Consider the following 27604-nt stretch of genomic DNA (forward strand, 5'->3'; position numbering starts at 1 on the left):
TTTCTTAACTACTCCACAATTTGGAATTTTAGGAAATCAAGATGGTCTTCCCATCTTACATCAAGTTTGCAGTTATTGTTTTATTTTACTATGTTTATTAGTATTATTACTACTATGTTACTGTAGCACAGTGAATTTAAAGATACTGAATCTTACTGCTACTTGTTTATAAAACACGACATATCTGTAGAAATGCTCATTATTTGCTTGGATTCTTCTATGTCAATCTCAGAAGGGACACATGGATTCCTCCCTGAGATCAGTATGATGGATGATCTCTGTGGTTCCCCAAGCCAGATAGAACCTTAAGAGATAAGTAGGAAAAGAAGCAAGAAGAGGACATAGAACTTCATGTTAAGCAGGACACACCAATGGGATTTAGGTTAAATTCTGTTGCCTGTTCATCTTTTATTTTTTATTTTTCCCCCCTTTTTTGGCTGTACCTATGGCATGTGGAATTTCTTGGGCCAGGAATCAAATCCAAGCCACAGCTGTGACCTATACCACAGCTGCAGCAATGCCAGATCTTTAACCCACTGGCCAGAGCTGGGAATTGAAGCCAAATGGATGCAGAGACAATGTCACATCCTTAACGTATTGTGCCACAGCAGGTACTCCTGTTTATCTTTTCTTAACTATTCTTAGAAGCAAGTAACCCTAAAGTTGGAAGAAAATTGACCTTATATGGAATTTATATGGACCTGAAGAGCCACTTGATTTTTTGCCCACTCCAGTCCTGTTATCTTAAGCTCCTCATTCCCCAGTCATACTTTCCCCTCTCTCTCTCTCTTTCTTTTTTCTTTTCTTTTTTTTTTTTTTTTTTTTGTCTTTTTGCCTTTTCTAGGGCCACTCTTGCGGCATATGGAGGTGCCCAGGCTAGGGGTGGAATCTGAGATGTAGCCACCGGCCTACGCCAGAGCCACAGCAACGCAGAATCCGAGCCGCGTCTGCAACCTACACCACAGCTCACAGCAACGCTGGATCCTTAACCCACTGAGCAAGGGCAGGGATTGAACACGCAACCTCATGGTTCCTGGTTGGATTCGTTAGCCACTGTGCCACAACGGGAACTCCTCCCCTCTCTCTTTTATGTATGCCTGAAAATATCTCTAGTGGAAATAACTCTGTTTACTCTCCAAGCTCAGAAGTACTTCCTCCTCTCTTCTTTATTTACCAAATCTTTCACCTTTCAATACATAGCTCTAGAAAACCTTAGTCTGAAATCCAGCTCTGCAATTTACTAGCTATTTGACTAAGATCAAGTCAAGCAAATCAATTTCTGACTCTCATCTCCTGAGCTGTAAAATGAGATTATCACTGTATCTGTTTTATAGGATGTTACCATGTAAATCATGTGTACATTATAGAAACACTCAACAGCATTAGTTGGGTGATAGCAAATGATGTTTTAAATTATTACTATTTATTTCTTTCCAGTAGAGATGGCTCACTATTTCAGCAGGGACATTTCACCCCATGTGAGGAAACTTGAGTTAGGTTATATAATTTCTAAATCATTCCAGTGATAGTTTAAAACCTCCTGTGGACTAGTGATTGAGAAGCTGTCCTGTTAAACTGCCCTTCATCTGGCTCTGAGAAGAGGGTTGTGTTGGCTTCCTGGGGCTGCCAAAACCAAATATCAGCAGCAATCTATTGTCTCACAGTACCGGAGGCTAGAAGTCAGAAATCTATGTGTCCTCAGGACCAGGCTTTTTCTGCTGGCTCTGATGGAGAATACTTCCTCATCTCTTCCAGCTTCTGGTGTATGCCCAGCATGCTTGGTGGTCTTTGGCCAGAAGACACAAAACTCCAGCTACATGTCTCCTCCTCCCTGTGGGTCTTCACACCATCTTCTCTCTATGCGTGTCTCTCTTTATGTCCAAATGTCCCTTTTTTATAAGGACATTAGTCACAGGGGATTAGAGTCCACTCTAATGATCTTACTTTAACTTGGTTACTTCTTTAAGACCTATTTCCAAATAAGGTCAATTCTGAAGTTCTGGGAGTTAAGAATTTAACATATCTTTATTGGCGGGAGAGGATGACACAAATGAACCCATAACAAGGATCTAGCATAAAGTTGACATGACTGCATAGAGAGTTGACCATGAAATTGCGTATTATTTTTATTCTATTATGGTCGGAATTACTTAACACGGCAGAATATCTTCTCCGTTTTATGTACATTAGTCTTTTCTCCTCAGTTGAAGTTAAATTCATTGACAACTGAAGCCGTGTTTTATTTATTTACTTTTAGATGATTGTGTTAGTCTGCGAGGGCTACTATAACATAATACCATAGACTGGGAGGCTTAAAATATACTTTCTCACAGTTTTGGAGCCTAAAAGTCCAAGATCTGAGTGCCGGCAAAGTTGGTTTCTGGTGAAACTTTTCCCTTTGGGTTGCAGATATCTGCCTTCTTGCTGTCTCTTCTCGTCTTTCCTCTGTGTATGTGCATTCCTGGTGTTTCTTGTTCATCTTATAAAGACATCAGGTCTGTTAGATTAAATTCCCACCCTCATGATCTCCTTTAACGTTAATTATCTAAATAAAGCCCTATTTCCAAATGTAGTCACATTGGGGATTAGAGCTTCACTACATCATATGAATTTGAGGGGACCCAATTCAGTCCATAATAACAATATTTTCTCCTAAGCAGAGGTCTGGCCATGTGGTGGTAATTAATCAATATGTTCTGCTTACCAAAACTTTTACAGGCTCACTGGAAGAAGAAAAATGTTCCCAAATGTCTTCAATAGGAAGAGGGATGGGAAAGTGTTTGTCATAAATTCTCTAGTTGAATTTCTTTTCTTCATATATGCCACTAATTTGAAGGACAAATATAATGTGAATTTCCAGGGAAAGCAATCCCATAGGAGGATCCAAATATTTTTTTCAAGTCAGGTATTCTGCTGAATCCTGATTCTAGAGGAGGATCCCAAAACAAAAATTACATTCTCAAACCTATTCCAAAGTTCTCACTTTTTTTTTTTTTTTGGTTTGTTTGTTTATCCGTTTTCTTTTTTCATATGCACCAGTGACATATGGAAGTTCCTGGGCCAGAAATCACATCCAAGCCACAGTGACCTAGCCACAATGGTGGGAAAACCAGATCCTTAACCCACTGTTCCAGGCCAGGGATCAAACCTGCACCTCAGCAGTGACCCAAGTTGCTGTAGAAACACCAGATCCTTAACCTGCTGCACCAGAGAAGAAACTCTGTCCTCCTTTAGTTGATGGTGAGAAATCTATAGGTTGAAGGCAAAGCATAGTACTTTTGTGAGTTGTCCAAGGTGTTGCAGTAACACTGCCATGGGTCACCCATCAAGTCACATATAGAAGGCTTTGAAAGCCCTTTTTTCAGGACACTGTAAAAAATGACCTCTGAAAGATTATCTCCTCATGCTTCAAAAGGCTCAGAATTGGCCACAACACAAAGTCAAAAAAAGTCTTAAGATCCAGCTACATCCTGCATCCACCTCACTTAGAACTCTGGTAAAGCTACATGGCCTCCTCGCTCAGGTGGCCAATCCATGAGTGTTCATGCAACCTCTGAGGAGCTCAAACTCTCTCACCTCATAACTACTAGACACTCTCACCTTCCTGGAGGATGGTTCCTAGGAGTTCTGCTGTCACAAAAGTTCCATCAGTGGGGCCTGGGCAGTTTAATGCCCATAGTCTTTATCTTTCTTTAACTTGTCTTGGGATTGGAAGAGGAATGGGATTCAAGGTGGGCTTTTTAGAAGCCTGACTTCGTCTTGTAGATCCTCATTCTGGTCATAGTCTGTGACTTCCCTGTCAGCATTTGCATATTTAGTTTGAAGTGGGTTATTTTAACATTTCATTAGTGGCCCCATAATCATTCATTTATTCATCCATCCATCTATTTCTTAGCAAATCATTTATTAAAGGTAATGACTATGAGCTATACCCACTACCAGGCAACAGGATATAAGGGTGAGCCAAAGAGACCAAGACTTTGCTTTCAAGGAGGATATTAAACTGTAGATGGCCTGTTGTTTCTAACTAGAATTGAAGGCAAGGAAAAGGTCTCTGGAGTCTCTCGTATTCCCCTAATAGTAGCCATGGCAGAGCTATGCTCACAGCAGGTGTTCAATAAATAATGGCTAAGTCCCAAACCAGATGTCCAGGGTCAGCTTTGTTGCCCGGTAGCTACTGATTTATGGCTCCATATGGTCACCTTCTCTAACCTTCTCATTGCCTTCTATCCCAAGCTGCATTCTTTTCCCCTCTGTATCTATTCCTCCATTTCTAAGAGCACAAAGCATACTCCCCTTTCACTTATCTGTCCTCATATCCTGACCACCCCAAACAGAACAGAGAAATTGGAAGGAGTTGACGAGTTTTCTTCCTCTGCCTGCACAGGTTACCACACAGACTGTCTGTTTCTCCAGATGAAACACAAAGTTAAAATCATTCCTGATCACATTAACCAGTGTCAGGAATTAGCTGATTAGTTACAAAACACGATAATTCAGAGAAAATTATAATTAAGAGAAATGGGGGAATCTAACACACATCATCAGTCATTACACTGTCATCCTTACCCCATAATGAGAAGCACTTGTGCCAAAAGTCTGGCTATCACTTTTGAAAGAGAACTATTTATAATTAGAGTTGGTTGAATATTTAAAAGTTGTAAAATTACCATGTCTCCAGGGAAAAATTCCTGTGGAACCATGCAACAGCAAATCCAGAGAGATTTCTGATGCATTTATGAGCTTCTGATTTTGTATTAAACAAGGAAAGTGGGCCATAATGATTAGAAGCAACATACATTTTATAAAACTATCCAGCTAATTAATTGTCATCTCACAAATGCTACTCAGCTTATAGAATAATGATAAATGTCACATTTAATGATTATTCGGTAAATTAAAATTTGAGATTCATTTTTTTTCTTTTTCCAGGTTTTATAGAGTACGTAATAAATAGTTCCTTCTATCTATGTCCAGGGCCATTTATCTATCACTTCTAGCTATCCACAACACTAGAGAAAAAAACAATAGAAATAAAGCTCTAAGCACCAAAATAGCTATTACAAAGCCCATGCACTTTTATTCACTGGAAAGGCCTCAGAACCTAAGACACTTACTTTTTTAACTTACTATTAAAAAAAAATCTCAAACTATAGAAAAGCAGAGAGTATGGTACAATGGTCCCCTCTTTACTCATCATCTAGCCTTAACAATCTAGTTTCATCTATACCTACACAGGGCCAATCTAGTTTCACTCATACCTACATACTTTCCCTCTCAACCAGATAACTTTGAAACATATGCAATATATAAGAACTCATCTGTAAATATTTCACTGTGTACCTCTAAAAGATAGGGACTCTTAAAAAATTTGAGAAAGTAAATATTATTATACATAAAATAATGAACAATAATATCTCAGTAACAGCTACTTTTCCTTTTATTGTGGACACAATCATATCAAACTCAGATATGTGGCTTCGTTTCCTTCTGTAGACTTGGGGTCATAAATATGATGGGCCTGAGGGTAGGGGATGGAGATGGTGTGGGGGCTGAAGAAAAGAACAGAGGCTATCTGGACACCTACTAGCTAAATAATTTTAGGGAGCTCACTCAATTTCTTTAAACTTTAGTTGTTTCAAAAATGGTTGTTATAACGATTAAATTAGAGATGACATAATATATGAAGAGTCCAATACAATGTCTTACATACACTTAAGGATGCAATGTTAACCATTATACCTAAAAAGGTTAAAATAAAAATATTAACAACAATGTAAGAAGTCAATCATAGTACTCTGGAAATTTACTGAGATGACTCATCAATGACCGCCTTGATTCTAAATCAATAAGTGATACACTTTGAACTCATTTTATATAATTTCTCTTAGCTTTTGAATCTACTATTGATCACATCCTCTTTCTGGAAATAGTCTCTTTCTTTTCTTGGCTTTTGTGGTACAAATAAAAATCTCTCTGGTTTCTCCTTTTCCATACATGGCCGTTAAATGTTAAATTTCTTCAAAACCTAGTTCTAATTCTACCTTACTTTTTTTATCTCTATGTTCTTGCTAGTTTTTGTTTGTTTGATCAACTTCCATGGCTAAAAATACCATGTATATGCTGATAGCTCCCAAATTTATATTCTCTAGCTCAGATGTCACTTCTTAATTCCAGACTTTATAACCAGCTCCCTGAGAATCATCTTCACTGAAATGTTCCACAGCATCTCATGGACATTCCTTAAACTGAATTCCTATTACCTCTGTTTTGGATAGCTACTGCTATACAATGAATCACTCTAAAACATAATGGTTTAAAATAGGAAGTAATTTTTTCTCATGATTCTGAAAGTTATCCGAAGATTCTTTTGCGCCAAGTGGGGTCACTAGGTGCTAAGAAGGCTGGAAGGTCCAAAACTCATAAGCCTGGCAGGTGATGCTGGAAGTCAACTAGGATGATCAGGTTCTCCTGCAGGTGAGCTTCTCCATGGAGCAGCTTGGGTTGCTTCATGGATAGCGTCTTGATTCCAAGAAGGAATATTCCAAGAGATGAAGGCAGAAGTTGTGATTTTCTTCAGGTCCAGTCTCAGAAACAATACAGCACCACCTTACTTTCACTGTATTCTGTTAGACAAACTAGCCCAGATTCAAGGAGAGGGGAAAACATCCCACCTCTTAAGTGGCAGTGGGAAGGTCATATTGCACAAAAGCAGACAAAATGGGAGATCCTGTCGTAACCATCATTGAAAACAAAATTTACTACATCCTCTCTAATTGTGGTCTTCTTCAATAGCTCTGCCATTTCAGAAATCGTCTACTCAGATGAGCCTAATGAGTTTATCCTCCTTGATCCCCAGCCTCTGTGTCTCCTCAGTCAATGAATGTGGTCATTTTTACCTCTCATATCTCTTATAAATCTGTTTCTATGTATACTTCCTCATATTTTCTCTATACCCATTGTCACAACTTAATTCATCATCACACTATTTCCACTTTGTCTTTACTCCATTCTTCCTAGAAAAGAATGATCAGTCCTTCAACAAAAATTCATCAGCATCTTTCCCTTGCTCTTCAGTAAAATTCCAATCCTTAGCCTGGCCCGCAAGGTCCTTCATGAACTGTCCCCTGTCCATGTTTAAAGCTTTGCCTTTCATCATTCTCTTCTTCACATACACAATTATCCTCTCACTGTGGCCTTCTTTTATTTCTCTAACAAATCACACTCTTTCCTGCCTTAAGACTTTGCCTACGCTATTGCTTCTATCTGAAGTGTTCTTCCTTCCACTCTGGGCTCAGCTAATCCCCACATCTCTTTTATGTCACAGCTAAAACATTACTTTTCAGGGAAGCCTTTCCTACCCTCTCAGATGAAGTCCCTCTCTTATACACTCTCATGGTATGGAGTGCCATTAATTTGTAATACTTATCACATAAGCAAATGAAGAGGTTTTATTAAAAAATACAGTGGATTAGTCACAGTACTTATGTTCCATAAAGTCACTCACTAAATTAGTGAATACTGAAGCACTGCTCCTGAGCAAATACAGAGTTACATTCCTGCGAATCTCTGCTCAATCCATAACCTTGTTTACGTGTGTTATCTGTTTAAAGAGCTTTTGAAAATATATATTATTGATTCATTAGCATTGAAATCAGAGCACTATAATCCTGACTGAATAAAGCTTATTTAACACAAGCATCTTCTCAGTTCCACAGTCTTCTTGCTTAGGAACACTAGACAGCAATAGGTTGGGGGGCAGGGGGCATTTTAAGAAGCAAACTCACCAACAAAAATACAAAAAACATGGTACTTAGTGCATCATGAAAAGGATACTTGTTTATAGCATATAAACTGAAACAAAAGCCAATGTCGTTTTGTATATTTCAGCTGGAATCATGGGGATTGGGCAACTCAAATTCTTTGCTGCTCTGTGCCTGTCTATAAATGACTGTGAAAGTGCTGCGAGTGTTGATTTGGGGGTTACAAACAAATTTCAGTGAGTTGGCAAATTTGTAAATGTGGAACCTGGGAATAATGAAGGATTGAGGATCCTCATTAAATGAATGCTACCCTTGCTAGAATGTAACCTTCCTGAGAGTAGGGGTCTTGTCTGTCTTGTTCACTGTATCCTGCTGTGCCTGACACATACTAGGTATTCAATAAATATACCCCCAGTTAATTAATTTATATGACTTTATTCTTCCTATAAGGATACAAAATCAATTATTAACTGTAACTACCATATAAACTATAAAGAAACAATAGGATGTACTTGGCAAGAGTAGGTGGACTATATAAAGACTAAAGTTAGTTGAGCCCTTGTGAGATGGGTAGGCCTGGATATAGGATAAATAAGAACGTCTATGAGTGAGCTGATGAGGAGGACAACTGGGTATGGGTGAAAAACAAGATAGGAGGGAAAGTGACTGGGTGTAGAACCAGCTCTAGCTCTAGGTATAGTAGTTGACAATCCAAAATATAGGTTGAAAAGACAGAATCTCTTGCAATATTGTGCCTGGGGCAGAGTGGTCCTCATGGAAGGGTAAGAGGATCAATAAATAAATAATCCAATAGGTTTTATTATTTGAATGGCTAAGGGAAATATAAAACTGGGGTGATCAAATTTAATCAGCATGATTCAGTGTAATGGATATAAGTGACAGCAAATTCCTTAGGTCAAGTGTTTGGTGAAAGAATAGTTTTGGTCCTAAATACATTCATAGGAGAACTACAGACAATAGCTTAAGTTTTTTGCATATGCTCCAGCCCCTGGGAGAATGTACTAGCATGATTTAAGCAAGGTATCAAGGTCCCAGCTTAGTTGGAATCTAAACTAGGTGCAGGTCTAGTAAAGAAGTAGATGCTAATTAGGGAAGAAAATCAAGGCCAAGTCACAACCATACATCTTATGCCACCATGGGAGAAACATGCTAAGGCTTAGTGAACATGTACTCTCAGGTATAACAGATTCCAAATTGAAAGCAACAAATCTAATCCCAAAGCCCACTCTTGGCTTGGGTTAATATCATTCTGCCTACCTCCATAAGGCCTGAGTAAACTGAGTTTACAGTGGGATTTATATGGCATGGTAGCTGAAAGGGACCAGTGAACAAATAGCTCAACTGTTTTGAAATATTCTAGGGTGTTAACTGGACAGAAGACTAAAGGACTGACTTTGAACAATTTAGAAGATGCATTTATTTTAACCAGGATTTATTGAATACCCATTAGGCGCAAAGAACAAGGGGGATGAGGAATTGAGGAAAGATCAATGCAAGATGAATGTGTCCTTCATCAAGGGTGTGAAACTTCAGCATGCAAGAAATAGCCAATTATGTTAATTTCCTAGGAGATTCCAAAAGACTACAAAGGCCGATTATTTCCTAATTAGCATCCACAAGACTATTGTACATAAAATTGTTTTAAGGTATACTCATGGGTCCTTGAGAAGAAGAAAATAAATGGAAAAAAAAATACTGGATCAAGGTTCAATCAAAACGAAAGAAACCTTCAGATTCTAAATTGTTTCACAGGATTCCATTGTAGGCATATGAAGAATATAATCCTTAAATGGCCATATCTAGGCCACGCAGGTAAATAAACATCATTGCAGCACTTGCCACCATAAGCACTGGCTTATGAACAATCCCAGAAAGACAACTGAGCAATCCTTGTTGAAGAGCTAAGTCTGATTTTTCTCACTCTCACTCAATCTGGAAGTCTAACCTCACACATGCTGATGTGGCTCCCCAAAATAACACTTTTCAAAAGAAAACTGAGATCACAGAAAAACCTCGTGGGTTGTGTTAGAGATAATCAGCTGAATTCCTTAAGATGTCCTTCTGCTTCTTCATTAAAATAATACCGTTACTTGGAGTCTTTCAGCCTTCGGAGACATGTTGTGGTTTTGAAAATAAATCTGAAGAACAGTATTTTATGACAAGGGACAAGTGGGGACCCATGCATTATAGTGTGGAGCCTAATGTAAAAACTGAGCAAGAAAAATTAGCCCTGATTTGCAGTCTTGTGGATCCATCTCCCAGCTATATATCCACATATCATGAACTCTCTGGCTCATACATGGGCATGCACATGCAGGTGTGCAGACACACACACACACACACACACAGAATCTTGCACACGTCACCCAGTCTAATCATAGGCTATTACCTGATTTTGATTCTTTGGGCGCTACAAGAAATTAGCAAAATGATCTCCTTGCATGATTCTTTCTATCCCTGGTAGTAACTGTATAGATAATTGTCAGTAACAGTCACTGTGTTTTATTGCCTCTCCCTTCCTCAAGTCGTGTAGCTTCTTGTCCTGCCAAGACCTTTCCTGTCATATTTCTATAGCTATTTCTCAAGCCCATTTCACCAGCTACTAATACTCAATGTAAATTTGTAAATTTAAAATGTCTGCAAGGACAACAAGGATCACTGGGAATGTTAGAGTCTAATCAAAGTCCTCTAGACCTCAAGTACTTTGGCAGGTGTAGGCAGAAGCCCCACTAGCAGTGGGTGGAGCAGAAGGTTTGAGCACCTTCTCCACATCCCCTGCCCTTGCCACATCAGTACACACTGCCTGACTTCCAGCTGCCAACACTGAGGGCATTCTCTTAGCTCTTGAGCACTTTGTGATCCAAGTGACAGAACAGGGAATTAATGCACCCTGGGAGCAATCCTGAGCCATAACTGACAGGAGCTGGTATACACTCAGCTCCTCAGCCTGTTGGGCAGAAATCTCGAGGGTGTGTGTTTTTTCCTGGCCTCCAGAATTTGCCCAGTAGGATTAAATTCCAATGGCCCATACTAAACCTGGCTTGATGAATATCATTCTTTGTAGGCTGTCTTCTCTTCACTCTTTTATGTCCACAATTCCTACTGGGGTTCTCTTTACCATACAAATAAATTACTTACATCAAATCCTGTCTCAAGATTTTCTTCTGTGGAACCCAAAGTAAGAAAGTAGTAACATCAGTAACACAAGGTAGTAGCATGTACACAATTTGACTCTTTCAAATCTGTTCTAGCACTACAGACACGTAGAAGAGTCAACACAGAATGTTCAATGACAATGTCACTCCAAAGATCCAAATGCAAATGGCTTTAGGGGAGTGGGTTTCTATCAGAGTAAATTAAGGAGCACTGAAAGAAAGATTGGTGAAAGCAACTCACGAGGCTGCTGAAAACAAGAAACATTTAGTGGAAATCCTATAAAATACCATAAAATTAAATGATCCACTCTTCAGAATACTTGAAAAGCAAGGTTTTCAGAAAGAACAAACATGGCGTTCAAGGTTAGAAAGAACACAGAAGGCTAATGAACAGCTCTAATTAGCATTTTTCCTCAATAGTATTATAAAGGAAAAAATTAAGGTATAGGTTTGGTGAAATACAAGCCAAAGTCGATTAACCCCCACATACCTTTGCTCACCTCTAATAATAGGAACTATCTTTTTAAATGGGCCACAACTATTCTGTTGCTGGTAATTAGGTTCAGAGTTGGTGTCACAATTGTAATGGATTATTGATTGCCTCTTAAAGAACTTCATAGCTCCTCAGGCTTAGAATCCCTTAATGAATGCTGGAGCTGATAAAGTTGAGTTTAATTACATACTGCATGTCTTGTTAGACATTAAACTTGCATTTTTTGTTATTATTTTTTTCTCAGTTGAAATTTTATTTTAAGCCTTCACCAAATAAATGTCTGTCTTAGCTTCACCTTATTCTTCAGAAGGTTGAGTATCAATGAAAATTTAATTTGGAAAAAAAATTTAGCACATTCTTCTTTATGATTTATTATTTTGTGGTGAAATAAAGCTGTATTTGTGCCTGACTGGGTATTCTGCAAGGATATGTGTAACCTCATCAGGTATCTCAATCATGAGAGGACTTTTTCCTTATTCCTCAGCTCCATGCCACAGTCTCATGCCCCATCATTTGTCTCCCTGAGAGAACATTGTATATTATCCCCTCTTTAGATAAGGCACAGTGGCCAGGCTAACCAGAGATTCATGAACTTGAAAAAAAAAATGGAGAGACAAACATTGCACCTCAGGTTACTATTATCCAGGTTAGAAGTTGCTTGTCTGAAAACATTCTGAAAGCATTTTTGAAAGGGTCAGTGGGCTTGATGTGAAGCCCCAAAGAGTATATGAATCACATCAGCAAAATAAAATACTACCACACCTTACCATTATTCATGAAAATATGCTGATGAGGGAAACAGCAGTTTCTACTTGGAGCTCCACTCTTCTTGTTTTTTCAAAATCCTGATCAAATATTTTCTTTTATTCAATGTTCCTGGACTACATAAAAATTTCTCTCTCCCCTCAACTAAAAACTCTTTATTTCTTTCTATCCTTCATTGGGAAATAAACAGTGCATTATGACAATTTCTGGGGTCAAGGATGGCTTCTACTTTTAAGATTCCCATTGGGGCTGGTCACATTATTCCTGTGCAGGCATTGGCAAAAATATTGGAAGCCTATGGAGGCACTACCTACATAAAATTTTCTTTGAGGAGCAAGGTAGCAGATGGATGAAGAGAGAGTATCAATAGAGAAATATGTCTAAAACATGTGAGAATGAGTGCGATGCCCCACAGTCTCTGAGAGCTTCACTAGTAAAATCCTAATGGCTAATATTTGACTGTTTTAGAAAGCAACTTTCCTTGTAGAATATTTCCCAAGGCAAAAAACAAAACAAAACAAAACAAAACAAAACAAAAAAAAACAAAGCATACAAACAAACAAAAAATAAATAAAAAAACCATGGGAAAAATCTAAAAGTTGGACTACAAGGGAAAGCAGTAAACAGTAGCTTAATCAATGGTATTAGCACATCTGAAGAAAGAGTACTTAAATAGAAATGGGGGATGGTCTAGGTGGAATATAGTGTGGATATTCACTCAGGTCCTTGGACATGCTGTGACTGCCACAAGTCTGTCGTTACAGAGTCATTTTAAGGTCAGGAGGGGCATTATTTATGATTGCCATCATTTCTTAAGCATGGAAATGCCAAGAGAAGAGACAGGCCATGTGTTTCAATTTTTTTCGAAGAGGAAATAAATAGGATGTGTAACTATAAACAATATGAGAAATTGTCAGAAATATACAAAATCATCTATATAAACTGTGATCATGAGGTGGCATTCTATCTGAAGTTCAATTATTGAAAAATTGCAAAATTTGTTACCAACATAAAAAACAAACAAATTAGCAAACCTTATCATTACAGAAGAATAAGACTAATATGTAGTTCTACTAATACACAGTCATGTGTGGACAGAACTCTCCTAGCCTGTCTAAGCGTATGATCAACCCCATGTTCTCCTAGGATTTTGCTTCTAGGTTAAAAACCAACTTCAAAAGTGTAATTTCACTTCCCACAGTGGGTGTGTTCGTAACTATAGCATAATTTAAGGGAGTTCTTCCCCTAACTCACTCTTCTTCAAACTTCATGAAATATAACTTCCTCAGGGTTCTTTCCTAGGCACTAGACACTATCAAAGCCTCTGCACCTCCACTCTAACATTCAGTGCACCTAAAATTAGAGGCTTACAGTCCTGCCTCCATCAGATTGTAATTTTCCATGAAGTTGGGGTCTTTTTATTAGGATGACCAACATTTCTGTTGAGACTGTGTGGGTGGGGAAAGAGGTTTCTGGCTGCAGGAATTTCAGTGCTAAATCTGGGAGAGTCACAGAAACTAAAACAAGACAACAATCTGATCATGCTATTGTACATTGCTGTTTTGCAGACACCTATACAGTGTCTACAAACTATGTTCAAAATGTATGTAAAAAAGGCACAATACATAATTTTTGGCACACTATATTAACTCTGAAATGCATAGTCCCAGATTGAAAGGGAACATAAAAGTAGGGGTTTTTTGTTACATTTTTGTTTTAATGGGGGATTTTTACATTAACAATTATGTCTACTATAATCTTTAAGTTGATATGATGCTGATTCTTTTGAAATCCAAGTCATATTCTACTCTCCTTCTGAAACCTTTCCAGAACCTTCTGGAAAGAAATGTTTTCCTCTCCAATTTTATTCACAATTGCTGCCCATGACAATCATATATCATGTACCATTTTAATGACCTGAAGTTTTATCTACCCTCTCTCTTGTCCTAACTACTTATCCAGAATAGTCTTTATACTCCTGAAAGACAGACCTTATGTTTTCTATTGTTTGAGGGTCTCCTCCAGGGCCTTATAATCTCTCTGTCTAACTGCCCCCTCCCAGCCCCTTCCAGCTATGCCTGGGGAACCCTACATTCCACAGTCCAGAAAGATGTGGTTTATAGCTGATCTTGCCATCCTGTGAAACTCAGACTCCTCTGGAGTACAGAGAAACTCTCATGAAAATGCCTGGGCCATTCTTTCTCTATAATCCCCTCCTTTTAAAATCTTTATTGGCCCCAGGACAGCCATCGTGAGCACAGTCTCTGTAAATCAGTCAGGCAGAGCTGTGTGGCGTGGAGGTTGAACACCAACCCGCTGCAGTTCACTTATGTTTCTGGTGCACCCAGCAGCAAGAAGCAGTTTGCTTTTCAAGGTGGGCGGGGGAGGAGCAGGATGCAGTGGAGAAAGAGAGTAGCAGTTGACATGAAATCGGATTGGAAAAATAGACTGCCGCGTCTAAGTGGATGCCAGCTCTAAGATGTAGACTAACAAAGTTTTTGCAGCTGCAGTTTCAGAGACCTTTGAAAACATGTTTTTCATGATCACATGTAAAATTGATAGAGGAGAGATAATGGTCACAAAAGGACATCACTTATACCTGCTATACCAATGGGTCTCTCCTGTGTATAGGCAGAGCTCTGGAAGCAGGGTTGACAGATTAAAATGAGAGAAGACAATTTTTCCCCTAAAAATGCTCATCCTTCAAATCACAGGGAAGAGAGACCAAGGCAGAGCAAACTGCTGTTCTTGCACCTGAGGCAGAGGAAAATGGAAGAGTGATATGGAGAAAAAGATCTCTGAGAAGTTCTGCATTATGCCTGTTCTGAGGCAAAGGGGGGAAAGATCCCTCTCTTCCCAGAGTAATAAACACAGCACTGAATTTGCATCTATTTATTGAGAATAAATGAAAGAGCAAAGAAATCATATTCAAAATGCTTTGCAAAAGGCCATTTTGCCCGTGAACCTAAGGTAACTTTTCCTTCCTTCATTACTCCTCTTTTCTTCCCTCACTCCTAAGTGAGCTCTCCTGGCTTTGTGTGAACTCAGGCAGGAACAAAAGGCCCATTTATCACACTGGAGACTGAGAACATGTCAGGTCTAATGGGATTCTGGCCTGGGCAACTCCTGTTATTTGTTCAGACATCTAATCACTTTATCCTGATGTTCTCAACAATTCTTTTCCTTCTAATCTATGTGACCCCCTGCACTGCGTCTTCACAACATTGTGTAATTAATACCTTTGAACAAATTTTTCTTCACTAGTAATTTCCTAAAAAGCTTTTGACTTATTCTTCAATCTTGGCTGAATTAATACACCCTGAAAGCCAAGTCCTAGGCAGAGGACAAGTACAATTACCGATAACATACTAAGAATAAGAGAGAGCAGAGAGGAGGGAACCCTATGCTATTACATTATTGGATACTATTGATAACATCACGGCACGAATGCACTGCTACCAAAAAACCCTAAACCCAAATGATTCATAAAACTGAATTTCTAATGTAAATTAGTTCTTTCCCTAGTTGGATTTTGCTTTCTTTGTAGAGTGGAGATATTTTGCTTTTATATTTCGATTTTATCGTTTATGGCAAATACAAAGAGGGACGCATTCTGTATGATACTATAATGGTGAATGCATGTCATTATCAATTTTCCTAAATCCACAGAATGTACAACACCAAAGGTGAGCCCAAAGGTAAACTACCGACTCTGGTTGATTATGACGTGTCAGTGTAGATTCATCAATTATAACCACTGTACCACTGTGAGGCTGGGTGTTGATAGTGGGAGAAGCTGTGCATATGGGGGGGGGGGGACAAATAGGATATTGATGTAACTTCCACTTAATTTTGCCTTCACTTAAGGTTTCCTTTAAGTCTGTAGACCAGCTATGATGGAAAAAATAAAAATCATTAAAAAATAAATCTTGGCGTTCCCGTCGTGGCTCAGTGGTTAATGAATCTGACTAGGAACCATAAGGTTTCAGGTTCGATCCCTGGCCTTGTTCAGTGAGTTAAGGATCTGACATTGCCATGAGCTGTGGTGTAGGTCGCAGATGTGGCTCGGATCCCACATTGCTGTGGCTACAGCTCTGATTAGACCCCTAGCCTGGGAACCTCCATATGCCATGGGAGCAGCCCTAGAAAAGGCAAAAAGACAAAAATAAATAAATAAATAAATAAATAAATAAATAAATAAACTCCTTGAAAAAATTTAGTCTATTAAAATAAAAAGGGGAAAAACAGCAGGGGTGAGGGAGATGCAGTGGTGAGAGTGAGTCCTATCAGGAATGTTTTATCTGCTCTCTGGAAAGTCCCCCGCTTCTTTTGGCCTGTCTCAATTCTCCCTGTTGGCCAATACCCACCCATGTTCCAGCACTATCAAGGAGCTTCCATAGGGTTTTCGCTTGCAAAGCTCTGTTTTGCTCCCACTTATGGATTCACTGTATTCTGATTACCTTGTGTGAGGCAAAAAGAAATCTGAGAAAGAATACTCCTAACCTAGAATCTGTTGGGGAGACCTGGGTCCTATCTGTCTTTACCAATAACTGGGTTGAGACTTTGAGTAAATCACTTAGCCACTAACTGGTTCCCTCTCCAGACAAAGGGAAAGATCAGATTACGTCAAAGTTTTGCTGACTTGTTTTAGTTGTCCCTGGGTAAATGAAAGGGTTAACCTTGGTCTTTTTAAAGCAAGAGCTCCTCAGAACCTTTATATGTTAAAATGAAAAATTAATCTCCACAAGCAGTTTATAGCATGTGACATTTTCTAAACTTACTGGGCCATGAGGCATCTTAAATGATTGAGGTCTTATGGGAAAACTCTGGAAAATACTGAACCCTACTTTCAGGATGTCTTGTAGCCCTAATAGAAGGATCAGTTACTTTCGTGTTGTCATTTAATTCACATCTTATTTTTTTTTTACTATAAACTATACAGCAATATATTTTATTATGAATAGGGTTTTAAATTATTTCTTCAGTCTCTCCATACATAGGCAAAGATAAGTATATTGTTTAACATACTTACACTTGCAAACCAGATTATTGCTTAGAGAAGGAGAAATTATCCCAATTTGTCTGCTGACCTCCAGGAATGTGGCAATAAAAATGATAGACAGACTGTCTCTCTCCGTGCCTTCCTTTACCCCCATTCGATAATAACCCATATTCAAGCCCAGATCAGCAGGAGATTTCTTGCCAATAATCATTAAATGTCCAAGAAAACTTTTATCATCACCTTCTGCTACAGAAACCCAAGAAATATGTTTCTTAGGTATCACCAGAAAATATGTTGCTGCCTGAGAGGAAATATCATGGAAGGCAAGATGCTGGTCACCCTCAAAACTGATTTTGGCTGTGATTCCCTAGGTAATCTTCCCAAAGATCATTGTCATCAGGCTTGTAAACTCATTTACTCAGATCTGCCCTCCTGCATGGTAGATCTGAAAGAAGACTTGTGCCTTACTTTATAATTTGTTTCATGTAGTCAGGTATTGTCTTTTCAATTGGATCATGAGCCATTTCAGTTCCAGATTTATATCATGTATATCTTCATAGTTTCACAAATAGGAAAACAGGAATGCAGTAAATACTTGTTGAAACTGCTCTGCCTTCTTATTTCTGTGAATCTTTATTATTCAGCTATCTCTCCCCATAAATAACAAATCCATCCCCCATCTTTACCTGTGTAATTTCTAGACATGATCTAATATCCACTTCTAATGGTCCCTTCGTTACTAAGTCTTCTCTGATCCTCCAATCTAAACTCTAAACTTGCAATTGCACCTTCTTTATGACACCTGCCATATCTCAATATTTCCTTTTCAATATCTGTTCAGTTTTCTTGTTTTTCAGCTAACCCATACATTTCTTTGGGATAGAGATAGTATCTTATTCAGCTGGATTTTCCCAGGCTACTTGTTCAGTGTTTGTTGCATTGAACAGAGTACACTGATCTATACCAGTTTCTGCTGCATGACAAACCACACCAAAACTTAGTGCTCAACACAACCCCTGTTTCTTTGGTTCATGATCTTTGGGCTCAGGATCTGTTGTCTGTCTGGTTCACTCATGCAAGAGCAGTCACCTGCTGGTCAGGTAGGCAACTATGCCTCTAGAGCTGGCAGGCTGTTGGCTAGGGTACTGTTGGAAACATATGTCTCATTTTCCAGCAAGCTAACCAAGGCTTGTTCAGATGGCAGCTCTCGGGGTATTGAGACACTGAGTGGAAGCACAGCAGGCCTCCTGGAGGCCTAACTTAGAACTGGTATCAGATCACTTCTGCCACATTCTATTGCCCAAACAAAGTCACAAATCAGCCCAGATTCATGGAGTGGGGAAACAAACTTGACCTCAGTGGGACAAGCTGCAAAGTCATGTGAACAAAACTCCAGGGATGGGTGTGGAATTCTGGCCACTCTGCCATCTACCACAGAGTCTCTCCTTTCTGCATGCTCAAAACTGTTGAAAACTATGACTTGCCTTGCTCAGCCACCAGCCCTCATGCTCTCCTGTTTCGTGGGCCATCGAGTCACACACATTTAACAAAGACAGAGTTACTGCTGAAAATGATTACCATGCATGCAAAAGTGAGGGCATGTGAAATGGAAACAGTCTTGATGAAAAAAATGCATGAAATGTCTAATTTATCTCTATGTTCTGTTCATTCACAAGTGATTTAGCATTGGGGAATCATAAACCATTAAAACCAGGAATAAAGTTTAAGGCCATCTAGTCCATGGGTTGTACACTGAAATGCCTTCAGAGAACAAATAGGTAAAGCAAATGAGTATAACTCAATTTAAGCCAAATGGGCTGGGAGACCACTGAGAGACTAGTGGGCAACTATCTCTAAGGAAGACATTAAAATGATTGCTTTAACAAAAAGTCAGAAAAACTGCTTAGAATAAATAAAATGTATGTGCAGACTGAATTCAGATCCCAGGCCTCCATGTTATCATAGCTGACACTAGACCAACTCTCACTTTACAGATAGGAGAGCCAAAGCCCAGAGAGGTCAAAACATTTTTTGAAGGTGGCTGAGGTGGTGAGCAGCAGAAATGAGAATGGACTCCCTGCCAGTCTCCCATGACTTGGAACTGGTGTCAACACTGCCTAGAGTATAATTTTGAAAGTTTTCTTCCTCATGCGAAACCTAGATTGAATCTCTTCACAAAATAGCTGCCTCATGGGCTTTGTCAGAATAGAAAAAGCTCTCCTGGAAAATGCTTGCCTCGTGGGAGTGACTGCCTGGGTCAAGCTTATGAAAGGAACGACAATTTGATTTGTGGCTCTCACCCATGGGAGCCCGGCTGCGGCTGCTGCTTCCTCAATGCAGGCAGGAGGCCGAGGGACACTGAGGTGAAGCACACAGAGGGAGCTACGCTGATAGAAGCTGCCAGCCTGGGCACGGACTATGCTTCCAGACAGCCCAGAAAACATATCTGACTTGGCCTCCCGGCCCAACAGAAGATACTGCCTGACAGAAGTGGAAATGGCAGTACAGGACCAGAAAGAGAGGAATCCAATAAGACTCGGGTCACTCACAGCTAGAAATTGATGTTTTACCTGTCTTTCCCTTTATTTGCCATTTTTAAAGTGTCTTGGTTCGCTTATCCTTGGCACAGAGGGGTAAAGGTTTTGTTTTTGCTTTTGTTTGGTTTGTTTGTTTTTGTTTTCCCAGGGAAGAAATGGAGATGGAACCAGTGTTGGAAGAGTGAGGAAGAATGTGTAAATCAAAGGAAAATGTTACAATAGAAAATCAGGTATCTTAAGTGTGTTTCCTGAAGACATAGCCTTGCAGTTATACAACAGATGACTTCTGACTTCTGAGGTGCCTTGGATACATCCATGAGCAAAGAAGTCAAAGATCTCTAACTTCATTAGAATTACATTCTTTTCTTTTCTTCCTTTTTTTTTTTTTTTTTTTTGTCTTTTTTGTCTTTTCCAGGGCAACACCTGCAGCATATGGAGGTTCCCAGGCTAGGGGTCTAATCGGACCTCTTGATGCTGGCCTTTGCCAGAACCACAACAGTGCCAGATCCAAGCTGTGTCTGCGACCTATACCACAGCTCATGGCAATGCCAGATCCTTAACCCTCTGAGCAAGGCCAGGGATCAAACCCGCAACCTGATGGTTCCTAGTCAGATTCGTTAACCACTGAGCCATGAAGGGAACTCCTAGAATTATATTCTAATAAATGTGTCCCAAATGTTTTTTAAAAAAGGTAAAAATAAGAAAAGCAAGTATTGTATTCTCTTTGGGCCGTGATAACAAAGAAAGATGAACTGCCTTGCTTATAAATAACTTAAATTTATTTCTCAAAGTTCTGCAGACTGGAAGCCCAAGACCAGGGTCCATTGTGGTCAGGTTCTGGTAAGGAACCTCTTCTGGGTTACAGGCCATTTTATCACTATGTCCTCGTATGGAGGAAGGGGAGAGGGGGCTCTCTGGGGTCTCTTTTATAAGGGCACTAATTCTACCTTATGACCTAATTACCTCCCAAAGGCCCTACCTCCAAATACCCTTATATTGGGGGTTAGGTCTCAACATATGAATTTTGGGGAGACGCAAACACTTAGCCTAAAGCACTGAGTATACACAGGAGTGCAAACTCCACCTTGGCCTGTGGCCTGACTCTACAAGGGGTCAGTGGCCTTGCTGTGACCCTCTCAGGGAGACCCCTTCAAGCACTTATCCTTGACAGTTGCAGCAGGGTGCCCTTGGTCTAGGTATAAAAGTCTCCTCCAGGCTGGCATCTCTGTTCTTGATCCTGGAGGATTTGCAATAGATATCTGGTGATGAAATTTATAGATAAGGAATTGCTCAATTCCAATTTTTTTATAGCATAAAAAACCCACAAACAAGAAGATTTGACTAAAACACATGGAGATGGTCATTAAAAGGTTGTACACTAAGTATGTAAAATCAAAAAAAGAAGAAGGAACATATGAGCCACTTAGAAGTAGATTTTAAAAGCCAGACTTCAGTCGCCATCCAGACAGGCAGTCAATGCCTTTTAGTCCAGACCAGCACAATCAGGATGCTGGATGGAACTGCCAAACCTGTTCCTCCTAAAGACCTTTACAATCTTTTTTCAGGAATGAATGAAAGTGTTTGCTTGAATCGCCTGTGGTCTATCTGAACTAATACAGAAAAAAAATGTAAAAGGCAAACAATTTCAGGACAGGTATTGCCCCTGTGTATCTTCAGCAATATATACACCCAGGTTGTATCAGTTTCAGCTTCTACACTTTGGTTGCAAGCATCCACTTACGTCCACACTGCTTTTAAAATGTGACACTTTGGAGTTCTCATCATGGCTCAGCAGGTGAAGAACCCGACTTATCTCTGTGAGGATGCAGGTTCAATACCTGACCTGCTGCAAGCTGTGGTGTAGGTTGCAGATGTGGCTCAGATCCTTTGCTGGTGTGGCTGTGGTATAGGCCTCAGCTGCAGGTCTGATTTAACCCCTAGCCTGGGAACTTCCATATGCTGCAGGTGTGGTGATAAAAAGAAGAAAAAAATTTGATATTTTGGTGGACATCAAATTAAAAAAGGGAATGTGCTGTCCAGCTGATCAAGAGGCCTTGGGTCTGCTCTGGATCTGCTAAGAACTGAACCTGTGACTTTCTCAGTCTCAGGTTTCATCACATATTAAAGATTTGAGCATAAATTTATGAAACCTCTTTTAGCATAATAGTTCCATTTCCATTGATTTTACATAGTGTTTATTCATTCACTCACTCTTTAATTCTTCCTTTTTTTAAAAATCAGATTTTATTGAGCCTTACTCCATGTGCAGTGCTGTGCTGGTAACTAAGTGTTAAATAGTAAGCAATACAGACAAAATCCTTGTACTCAAGGAGCTTCCATTCTAGAGAATGAGACAGATGATACGAAACCAACTACGGAAGTAAGACAGAATCAGGCATGTTTGAGAGATGATCACCAAGATAAGAGAAAGAGCTCAAGTGATGTGTTAGAGAGTAAATGAAGTTGGGATGATTGGGAAGTTCTAGAGCAACAAGTGGTCAAGTGTCCTGAGTACAGCTCCCAGCTGGGCTATAACGTGCGTATGTGACACTGGCCAAGTCTCTTTCCCTCTGTATGCCTGTATCCATTTCCTATTGCTGCTGGAACAAATAACCATACATTTCACAGTTTAAAACAGCGCAAATACATTACATTCGTTTCTGTAGGTCAGGAATCCAACATGGGTCTCACTGGGTTAAAATCAAAATTTAGGCAGGGCTCTATTTCTTTCTAGAGACTCTAGGGGAGAATTCTTTTGTTTGTTTGTTTGCTTGCTTTGTTTTTTTGTTTTTGCTCATTTTTATTGTTGGTAAAATTTAATTCCCAGCTGTTGTGGGACCAAGGTTCCTATTGTCCAGCTGCCTGTAAGGGGAGGCCACTTCTGACTCCTACAGGACTTATATTCTTTGGCTGGATGTCCTCTTTCTCCATCTTCAAAGCCAGCAATCACTGGTAGACCCCTTCTCATGCTGCATCTCTTTGATCTCCTCTTCTGCCTTTCTCTTGTATTTGTAGGGACTGGGAATTTGGCCCATGAGGATAATCCAAGATAATCTCCACATCTCAAGGTCCTTAAGCTTAATCATATCTGCAAAGTCCCTTTGCCATGCAGGGTAACATTTTCACAGATTCTAAGGATCCATACATATATATCTCTGAGGGGTTATTATTTACCAGTTTTATTTTCAGTAAATGAAGGCACTTAACTAAAGCTCTTTCAAATCCAAAATGTCACAACTCTTTTGGGAGCCATGACTAGAAGTCATATTTCCTTTCCAAAACAACTCATGAGAAAGTTTGCTAAAAGTAAAGGCAAAATCTCCTGTTTGAAGAGGGTGCTCATTTCATCTAGGGCGATTGATACTAAGCTTTGGTGTTGTGGCTATATAACTGCCAGGCAGTCTCAAGGATAGGGAGGGGAGCATGCTCAGGGCTGATCCCTAAAACCAGTTGAGGCTGCCCTGTGTTACCTGGCTGCTTATGAGCCTTCTGAATGTAACAAAACAGAATCACCTGTCAGAGCTACATTTTCCTATCAAGCAAGCAAGCCAATATGATGATGGACTGTTTAAAGGTATAGCCATGGGAATAATGGGCAAAGCTTCCCTGGATATCCCTCTGAGCATGTACCTTAGGTGAGGTGACCTAGTATTGTGTCATTTCCTGAAATATGAGGCCATCTCAGGCATCACTGTGCCCAGGGAAGAAGATGCACACATACCTGGAAGAATGAAATTTCTACTTGGTGAAGCCATAGCTTGTGGCTTTGTAACTCTGTTCCACGTTTTTCAGAATTCCAACTCTGCTGGAAAGAAATGGACATTTTTCTACTATTGTCTTTTTACCTTTGTAAACTGAGAGAAAAATAAGACTGGGAGTGGGGGCAACAATAGGGATTCTGGCAGAGAGGCTGGCAACCAAGGTGGATGGGAAATAGGCTTATGTGGACCTTAAATAGGCTTTCCCAAAAGCAGCGGTGGGTCCTGATAAATCAGAGCTATAATCTCTCTGGCCTTCTTTGGCATTTACGCTTTGGGAGGAGCTGGCTGGGATTAGAACCACAGTTTAGAGGTAACCTGGTCACATGGTCTATCCAGAAATTAAAGCCTAGAGCTTGGGCCCCAAAATATCATTTGAATATAAGTCCCTTAAGAGACACAGTCATTACCAGAAGCTGCTAAGCAAGTTTGGCAACTACAAAAATTCTTATTTTGCAGATTATTAGAAAGACTAGAGAGGCTATAGACAGAAGATCCTGCTTTAAGGCTTTTGATAAGACTATTATGTGACTCTAAGCAAGTCATTTAACTTTTCAGTTTCTTTTTCTCTAAAGTGGGAATTGGTAATATCTACATCACAACACCAACCACCATTATATGGTTCAAATAAAGCAGAAGTACAAGTGCTTTGCAAGAGGTAAACATCTTATAAATATTACTTGCTAATGTTATTATGCTTCACAGTTCCCTGAGCAAGGGTAAATTTAGGTGTTCATTAATTGTGGTTAGCTGTCACAGTTTGTAATTGTATACTCATGCCATTGTTGGATTAATGGCTGCCTCCTTCCTGCCTCCTACCTCCAACATCCTGCAAGTCCCCTGAGAGAGGAGACAGAGTTTCTTTTGATCACTTTCGAATCTCTTTTGTTTTCATGGTCTTTTGCCCACATCATGCACTTAGTGGTAACTCAAATATTCAAGAATGAGTTGGGACAGGTAAGAAAACAGGGAGAGAGGACAATGAAATACAGAAAGAAAGCAAAAAGGGCATGTGAGATTTTGGGAAAAGGGGACAATGCTGTGCAAATGTTATTCCGTAAAATGTCATCTAAGGCAACTTGTGGCCTAATGCTATTCTTCCCAAGAGAGTTTAAAATAATAATAATGAAAATGATAGCAAATTGCACAATAACTACTGTATACCATGTACTATTAATTTTCATAGTTAATTTTTAAAACAGTAGTATGATGAGGAAACTGAGGTTCAGCATGGTTAAGTAACTTGCCCCAAATCACACAGCAAGTTGTAGAAACAGATGAAAGTCACATACAGATAATCTAACTCAGAGCCTATACCATGCTATTCCATACTAAAATTTGTTTTAATTTTTAGTTCAAAAAGTACTAGGGAAACCTGCCATGATGATAAATTAGTGGAGGCACACCGTGTTATAGGAAAGTAAAAGGAAGCCTATGAACCCCCCCTTTCTAAAAAGTGCATCTTACAAAGGAAGTAGAGAAGTACAGTATAAGGTCAACAGATGAAAATACTGTAATATGCTACCAGATTGTTTTCCTATAAATTTTAAAAATACATTATTTTGCAAATATTCAATAAAAAACAGGTGTTATTTAAAGGTACGGCCAGGTAAAAAAACAAATGGCATACCATTTCAATTTCTCTCAGGCATACAAGTTTTAGCTGAATAAACATAAAAGAAATCAATCTACATGGTGCAAATGTGGGGGGAAAAAACCAAGATCTATGTCAGCAATAATAAAAGGCATCTACTGTTCTAAAACAGTCAGCTCATTGTAATGGATACCCAGACCAGAGAGAAATGTATGATGGGAAAGCCAAGAACCTCTTCCAGTCAGTTCTAAGCTCTCAACCTTCAATTAAGGGCATATCTCTGGAAAAAATAGTCTGTAAAAAGATTGCAAGATAAACTGAATAGAGAGCCCTAATAAAGATAAAATCTTTACTTTTGTCCTTCTATATGTGGTTAGCAGCAATTCTAGATGTCAGCATGATTTTCAAATATTAGCTATCCTTCAAGAATTTCAGGAAGCAATATTTATATTGTGACATCATAGACCATATCTTTATGGAAAACCATCAGCACAGACTTCATAAGTAAAAGTTGACTGAGAGATATTTGGGGAAAAATAAGGGATCACTCCAATATTAGCTACATAGTTTCCCAACATTAGCAATACTAGTTTGACATGCAACAAAACAAAGAACTGGAGATTATTAGAATATTGAAGATCATCTAATCTATAAGTAAAATACTAGTGACCTGTGGACCAGATCTTGTCCAGAGACAGATTGATTTGATTTGCCTTTTTAAACAAATTTTTGAATTGGTAGCTAACATTTAAATACTGGAAAACTTTAAAAGTTGAAAAATATGAATTTCTCTTAAAAATGTGGAAGATCTACAACATTAAGTTCTTATTCATGCATTGGAAATAATCTGCTAGATTGAAAACAGGTGAGCCCTTCCAGACTGGGAAGCTTTCAAGATTGTACCATCTCTACAAGCCCCCATTATCTTGCCTTTATTCTACTTCCTGCATTTATACTGTCACTCTGGCCTCTGTGGTGACAGTATACAATTTTCATTTTACAAACAAAACCTAGAAAGTCTCTGTGATTTGATCAAGATCACAGAAATAGACATTGTGTTAGGATTAGCTCTAGGACCAAAGACTTCTAGAGTCTGAGCTGAGAGGGTTAACATCGGTTTCATGGACTCTTTGGAATCCAACAAAGATCTATGAACACCCAGAACATGAAATCTGCTGTTCCTGATGGCTCTTAGTACTTCTCACCTTATATTCGAGTTATTTCTATACACTCAATTAGTCATTTAATCATTTATTCACTTGGCAGTTATTGAACATTGACTATATGCTAGACATTATGCTAGGTCCTAGGGAAATAGCACTGGGCACAATTTTGCCCTAAGTTGGGGATGACAAACTGAAAAGCCTTACTCTTCAACTATCCTGCAAGCCATTAAAGGCAGTTTATCCTGATTCACTGGTGAGCTAATACCCAACATGAGGGTATAAATATGTAAGTGTCCACTAAGACAGAGAATAAATAAAGAAATGTGTGCATGGTGTGAGGATGTGTTCCAGTTTCATTGATTTACATGTGGCTGTCCAGTTTTTCCAGCACCACTTGTTAAAAACACTGTCTTTTTCCCATTTTATATTCTTGCCTCGTTGTTGAAGATTAACTGACTGTTGGTGTCTGGGTTTTTTCTGGGTTCTCTATTCTGTTCCATTGGTCTGTACGTCTGTTTTGGTACCAGTACCACAGTATCTTGATTAATTACTGTAGCTTTGTAATATTGTTTGAAGTCTGGGAGACTTAAGCCTCCTACTTGGTTATTTTTTTTTTCCTCAGGATTGCTTTGGCAATTCTGGGTCTAAATTTTCCATATAAATTTTTGAATTGTTTGTTCTAGTTCTATGAAAAATGTCATAGGTAATTTGATAAGGATTGCATTGAATCTATAGATTGCTTTGGGTATTATGGTATTTTGCAGTATGAATTCTTCCAATCCAGGAGCATTTAATATCTTTCCATTTCTTTGAATCCTCTTTAATTTCCTTGATTAATGTTTTATAGTTCTCAGCATATAAGTCTTTCATCTCTTTAGTCTGGTTTATTCCTAGGTATTTAATTTTTGGGGGTGTGATTTTAAAAGGTATCGTATTTTTTTTGGTACAACCATTATGGAAAACAGTATGGAGGTACCTCAGAAAACTAAATACAAAACTAACATATGACTCAGCAATCCCACTCTTGGGCATATATCCAGACAAAACTTTCCTTGAAAAAGACACATGTACCGACATGTTCATTGCAGCACTATCTACAATAGCCAAGACATGGAAACAACCTAAATGTCCTTCAACAGATGAATGGATTAAGAAGATGTGCTATCTATACACAATGGAATACTACTAAGCCATAAAAATGAACAAAATAATGCCATTTGCAGCAACATGGATGGAACTAGAGACTCATATTAAAGGAAGTGAGTCGGAAAGACAAATACATGATATCACATATCTGGAAACTAATATACAGCACAAATGAGCCTTTCCACAGAAAAGAAACTCATTTAC

General features: G+C 39.0%; 1 long non-coding RNA gene across 2 annotated transcripts in view; it reads right to left on the bottom strand.

Annotated features, from left to right (window-relative positions):
* LOC106505658 (uncharacterized) overlaps positions 1-27604 on the bottom strand; it is a 1202834-nt gene that overhangs the window by 475924 nt on the left and 699306 nt on the right. Inside the window, exon 13 of one of the 2 annotated variants that reach the window (XR_014823617.1) lies at positions 23458-23538. The exons of the other annotated variant lie outside the window; for it this stretch is intronic. This is a non-coding gene — a long non-coding RNA (uncharacterized LOC106505658). The remainder of the gene's footprint in view (positions 1-23457; positions 23539-27604) is intronic. 2 annotated transcript variants of the gene reach the window in all.

Source organism: Sus scrofa, chromosome 13, assembly GCF_054392235.1.
Source record: "Sus scrofa isolate SSC_HxYL_T2T_F1_AM1 chromosome 13, Sscrofa_HxYL_maternal_Yorkshire_Landrace_v2.0, whole genome shotgun sequence".
Classification (NCBI taxonomy): domain Eukaryota; kingdom Metazoa; phylum Chordata; class Mammalia; order Artiodactyla; family Suidae; genus Sus; species Sus scrofa.